Genomic DNA, 4,958 nt, shown 5'->3' on the forward strand with positions numbered 1-4,958 from the left:
GCCATCCCCATTTGCTCTGGAAAATGTGTCACTGTTAAATACGAATGTTTGCATAAACCCAATTTGTGTAGGAGATTTATTTTACCACAGGCCGCTATGGAATGTGACGCGCTGGTACCCTCCAGTGAAATACCACAGGGGCTTGTCGCCATCGGTTGTTCTGAAAAACGGTTGCTTGTCAGATATGAGCAGCTGTTTTAAAAGAAATTATCTCACCATGAGCAGCTGCCGAAGGTGATGTTCCACTGCCTTCCATTCGAACATCCCCGGGGCTTGGTTCCGCCATCGGCTTTTCTAAAAAGGGCTTCCTTGTCAGATATGAGCCGCTCATTTAAAATAAATAATCTCACCAGAAGCTGCTGTGGGATGCGACGTTCTGCTTCCCTCCAATGGAACGTCACAGGGACATGTCGCCACCGGTTCTTCTGACAAATGTTTGGTTGTCAGCTATGAGCAGCTGTTTTAAAAGAAATGATCTCACCATGAACAGCTGCCAAAGGTGACGTTCCGCTGCTTTCCATTGGAACATTCCCTGGGCTTGGTGCCGCCATCGGCCCTTCTGAACGACATTTGCTTGTCAGGTATGAGCCCCTGTTTTAAAAATAAATGATCTCACCACGAGCAGCTGTTGAAGGTGACATTCCACTGCCCTCCAAGGGAACATTACTGGGGCTTGGTGCCGCCAGCGGTTGTTCTGAAAAACGGTTGCTTGTCAGATATGAGCAGCTGTTTTAAAAGAAATGATCTCACCATGAGCAGCTGCCAAAGTTGACGTTCCACTGCCCTCCAATCGAACATCCCTGGGGCTTGGTTCCGCCATCGGCTTTTCTGAAAAGGGCTTCCTTGTCAGATATGAGCCGCTCATTTAAAATAAATAATCTCACCAGAAGCTGCTGTGGGATGCGACGTTCTGCTTCCCTCCAATGGAACGTCACAGGGACATGTCGCCACCGGTTCTTCTGACAAATGTTTGGTTGTCAGCTATGAGCAGCTGTTTTAAAAGAAATGATCTCACCATGAACAGCTGCCAAGGGTGACGTTCCGCTGCTTTCCATTGGAACATTCCCTGGGCTTGGTGCCGCCATCGGCCCTTCTGAACGACATTTGCTTGTCAGGTATGAGCCCCTGTTTTAAAATAAATGATCTCACCACGAGCAGCTGTTGAAGGTGACATTCCACTGCCCTCCAAGGGAACATTACCGGGGCTTGGTGCCGTCAGCGGTTGTTCTGAAAAACGGTTGCTTGTCAGATATGAGCAGCAGTTTTAAAAGAAATATCTCACTATGAGCAGCTGCCAAAGGTGACGTTCCACTACCCTCCAATGGAACATTCCCGGGGCTTGGTGCCACCATCGGTCCTTCTGAAAGATGTTTGCTTGTCAGGTATGAGCCCCTGTTTTAAAATAAATGGTCTCACCATGAGCAGCTGTTGAAGGCGACGTTCTGCTGCCCTCCAATCGAACATCCCCGGGGCTTGGTTCCGCTATTGGCTTTTCTGAAAAGGGCTTCCTTGTCAGATATGAGCCGCCAATTAAAAATAAATAATCTCACCATAAGCTGCTGTGGGATGCGACATTCTGTTTCCCTCCAATGGAACGTCACAGGGGCATGTTGTTGCCACCGGTTCTTCTGAAAAATTTTGGCTTCTCAGATATGAATACCTGCTTATAAAGCTTCTGATGGAGAATTCCTGCTACAGGCGAATGATAGGTTAGTAGTGTTACCTTTCAAAGGAACAGAAAATATTCAGCACTCTGAAAGGGCATTGAAATCCCTTAGTGATGAAAATTAATGTTGAGCAATATTAATCAATGGCGAAACACAGGATCCGGCGGGTCTTGAAAAGGCACTTAGGAATCTCGGAATATCTTAAATTTTAACGGCCCGGTATGCTAATGTATGAGAACATAACAGCATGGGCAACTAAAGCTAACCTTGTAAACATGAGTGTCAGGAAGATGACTCAGACGGCATGAGTCCTCTTGTCGAATTGGATATGAACAGGGGAACGTTGACCTGCCTTATCTTTCATTTATATCACTATTGTATGCTACAAACCTAGGATGCCCTGTAAGAAGTCATACTGCACTGGCAGAACTGCCCTTCTTGATTGCAGGACACAAATTACTGTATTTCAATGCAGCTAACCTTGTGCTTTAAAACAATTTTCCAACAAACTGGGACGGATATTGGTTATGGGCAACAGTATGCGCAGGGACATTACAGGGATAATGTACAAAAATGCTAAATGAATTAGATAAAATATTTAAGCACAAACTAATAATAAAAACTAATTAAATCAGATTAAAACTTTTGAGACTGTCAAACATCGTTGACAGCATGCTGGCAGCTGGCATCAGTGACGTAGAGTTGGTGCTGCCTAAAAGCAAAATATAACAGAACTCCGTACAGACTGCAAATAAAGATTATGTTACCTTGGGCTGTTACAGATGGCCTAAGCATTTGCGGCCGAACCGTAGGGATAGCCGTTTTGGTCAGCCTTGTCTTCCCAGGATCCAAAAAGTCCTTGGCTGTTAAATGCTCACTACACAGGCGATACCCCTCATAGAGCTCCTTGGCTGTCTTTCCTAGGAGCTCAGGACGTCTGGCGTACTGTAGCCATGCTTTTGACCTGCAGAACATTGTATATACCACCAAGGTTACACATACTGTAAGGGTCAAATAAACTCCAAATATATGAGCCTCAATTGTTTTTAATGTTTCACTGCCGTTTGGTATGGCACCTCTCAGCAAAGTGTTCACGTTCTGAAGAGTTTGTTTTTCTTCTTCATGCTACTGTACAGTGCAATACAGCTAAACAAACAGATTGCATACCCACCAGGGTATGCAATCAATTTAGGCCCGAGGCAAGATAACCTTAAAATGCTGAAAGATATTGGTGTCCATAAACCAAATTGACATGGAAGAAATCGTTTTTGCTATAGTTTGTTGCAACCTAAGACCGAAGGGCGAGGGTAAGACGGGCCGGGGAGGAGGGAGCAGACGGAACGCTGGAGAAGAAAGGGGAAACCTCCTTCTCTCCTTAGCGTTTCGTGTTCCGTCTGCTTCCTCCTCCCCGGCCCGTCTTACCCTCGCCCTTCGTTCTTAGGTTGCAACGGACCATAGTTCTCATTTCAAAATGTTATGCTTCGATCAAATGTTGTAAGGACTGTCTTAGAATCTATACGTACCTTGGGTCACGTGGAATTCGAAAAAACTTGACATGTGGCTTCTTTGTTTTGCCATTGTTGGCACACCAGACCACGCAGCAGTAGCTTCCGTAGGACATAATCTGGGCCAGCGGGGGAGGGAGAGTTTAACATCTACTGAAGCCTAGCCAATGGCGCGTTCCTTTAGTTCAACGGAAGGTAGCACAATAGCGGCTGGTGAAAAAATGAACTGATGGAAATTTAAACAATGTCACAAGATATTGCCATGACGCAATGTTACAATAAACCCATGACACGTATTAACACAGACGGGTGAAAGAAATATTGTGAAGTTTGTGAAGTTTACGCAATCTTCATGCATCATAATCGAACGCAGTGTCTAGAGTGCCATGCCACAGCACTCCAACCAAGTGTTCAAGTGACGTCTGACTGGTTTTACCCAACGTTCGAATGTCATCCTTAAGAGTAAAACAGGAATTTAAGCATAGTACAGCGGTACGGCCAAAATAAGTAAGACTAATCTACCTCTACTGTTTCTGGTAAATTGGCCGTCAATATTTTGAATTTTGCTTTCTTACATAGAAAATAATGTCAGCGAACCATAGACCTAAATTTCGAGCTCCATTTGGTGATGTAGCGATGTAGTGGGAACCATGTTTGAATAGTCCTCCGTACATTCTCAGAGTGTCCGAAAGTTCCATGGATGTCCTATCCTGGATGTCCCGTGGACGTCCATAGGATATATATGCTGCTTGGGAACTTTATTAAATATCTAAATTTGATACTGCGTCTCGCAGTTTTTTTCCCCCGAAATTCTATGCATGTGTTTGTCGTCGTAACTGCAGCATACTGCAGCTCGTATGGCAGTACACACAAGTCATGTAGCTCGCTTGAGCGACGTTCGCTGTTTCGCTTCTTTTGCACGTACTTTATGTGATAAATCAAAGCAGCGACGCGCCATTGAAAGAATGCATGTCAAAATATCAATATGACTCAATGGACACCTTGCCCCGAATTCGTCGCACTGCGAACGACTGTCGACCCAGCTTTAGTCAGTGAATTAACTTCAATCTATGACGGCATAAGTCCTCTCAACAGCAATCCACAGATGTCTGATGGCACTTGAACACGCATGAACAAAGCTCTGCCCGAGGGGCGTCGGACGGCAACCCAGACTCAGCAAATTCAAAAGCCAGCTTTACAACACAGTCGAGAGACAAATGAGCAAAACGACTTACCTTTTGTTTAAAAATCTAGGTCCAGGCAGCCCGACGGAAACACGAGAAGCTCAAGCCATATCAAGCCGCTCAGCTCTACAAACTCACGCCGAGCATGAGAGCACGCGGCGGTCATTCGTCACTTTGTTTCAAGCAAAGTCGACCGAACACGCTGTAGCATAAAACGGAGAAGAACGGCACGGACGGCACGGACGGTACGGCACAGACGAACGAAGCACGGACCGCACGGACGAGCAGAGGTGACGGCGTGCAAGCAGACAGGCCATGGCAGGCGCCATTCATCACGTGGTTTTTGTGACGTATTCGATTAACACTATTTAGTCGTTTTAAGTACTTTAAAAAACTCTAAAGCATAAAAATTTAGAAAATAAATACTTTTCAGAGAGAAAGCTGTAATTAATATTAACCAAATTACGGAAAAGCGCCACGTAGCGGAGGGTATGAATCCTACTATCTGGGCCGCGAATCGGCTTCAGTGTCCTCTCTTTACGTTTACTATATTACTCTATGGTACCGTCGTACCAGTCGTACCGTCACTGCCGTCACCGTCC

General features: G+C 45.4%; 2 long non-coding RNA genes across 2 annotated transcripts; both read right to left on the reverse strand.

Moving 5' to 3' along the window:
* Positions 1-386: 386 nt before the first annotated feature.
* LOC121837054 lies at positions 387-795 on the reverse strand. The gene is made up of 4 exons (XR_006078087.1): positions 751-795; positions 617-694; positions 482-559; positions 387-425 (listed from the first exon to the last, which is right to left on the reverse strand). It is a non-coding gene; the product is annotated as an uncharacterized LOC121837054 (long non-coding RNA).
* Positions 796-2,539: 1,744 nt separating this feature from the next.
* LOC121837055 lies at positions 2,540-4,599 on the reverse strand. Its single transcript, XR_006078088.1, has 3 exons — positions 4,408-4,599; positions 3,191-3,291; positions 2,540-2,631 (listed from the first exon to the last, which is right to left on the reverse strand). It is a non-coding gene; the product is annotated as an uncharacterized LOC121837055 (long non-coding RNA).
* Positions 4,600-4,958: the final 359 nt, after the last annotated feature.

This window comes from Ixodes scapularis, unplaced genomic scaffold, assembly GCF_016920785.2.
Source record: "Ixodes scapularis isolate PalLabHiFi unplaced genomic scaffold, ASM1692078v2 PGA_scaffold3__209_contigs__length_174095766, whole genome shotgun sequence".
Lineage (NCBI taxonomy): Eukaryota > Metazoa > Arthropoda > Arachnida > Ixodida > Ixodidae > Ixodes > Ixodes scapularis.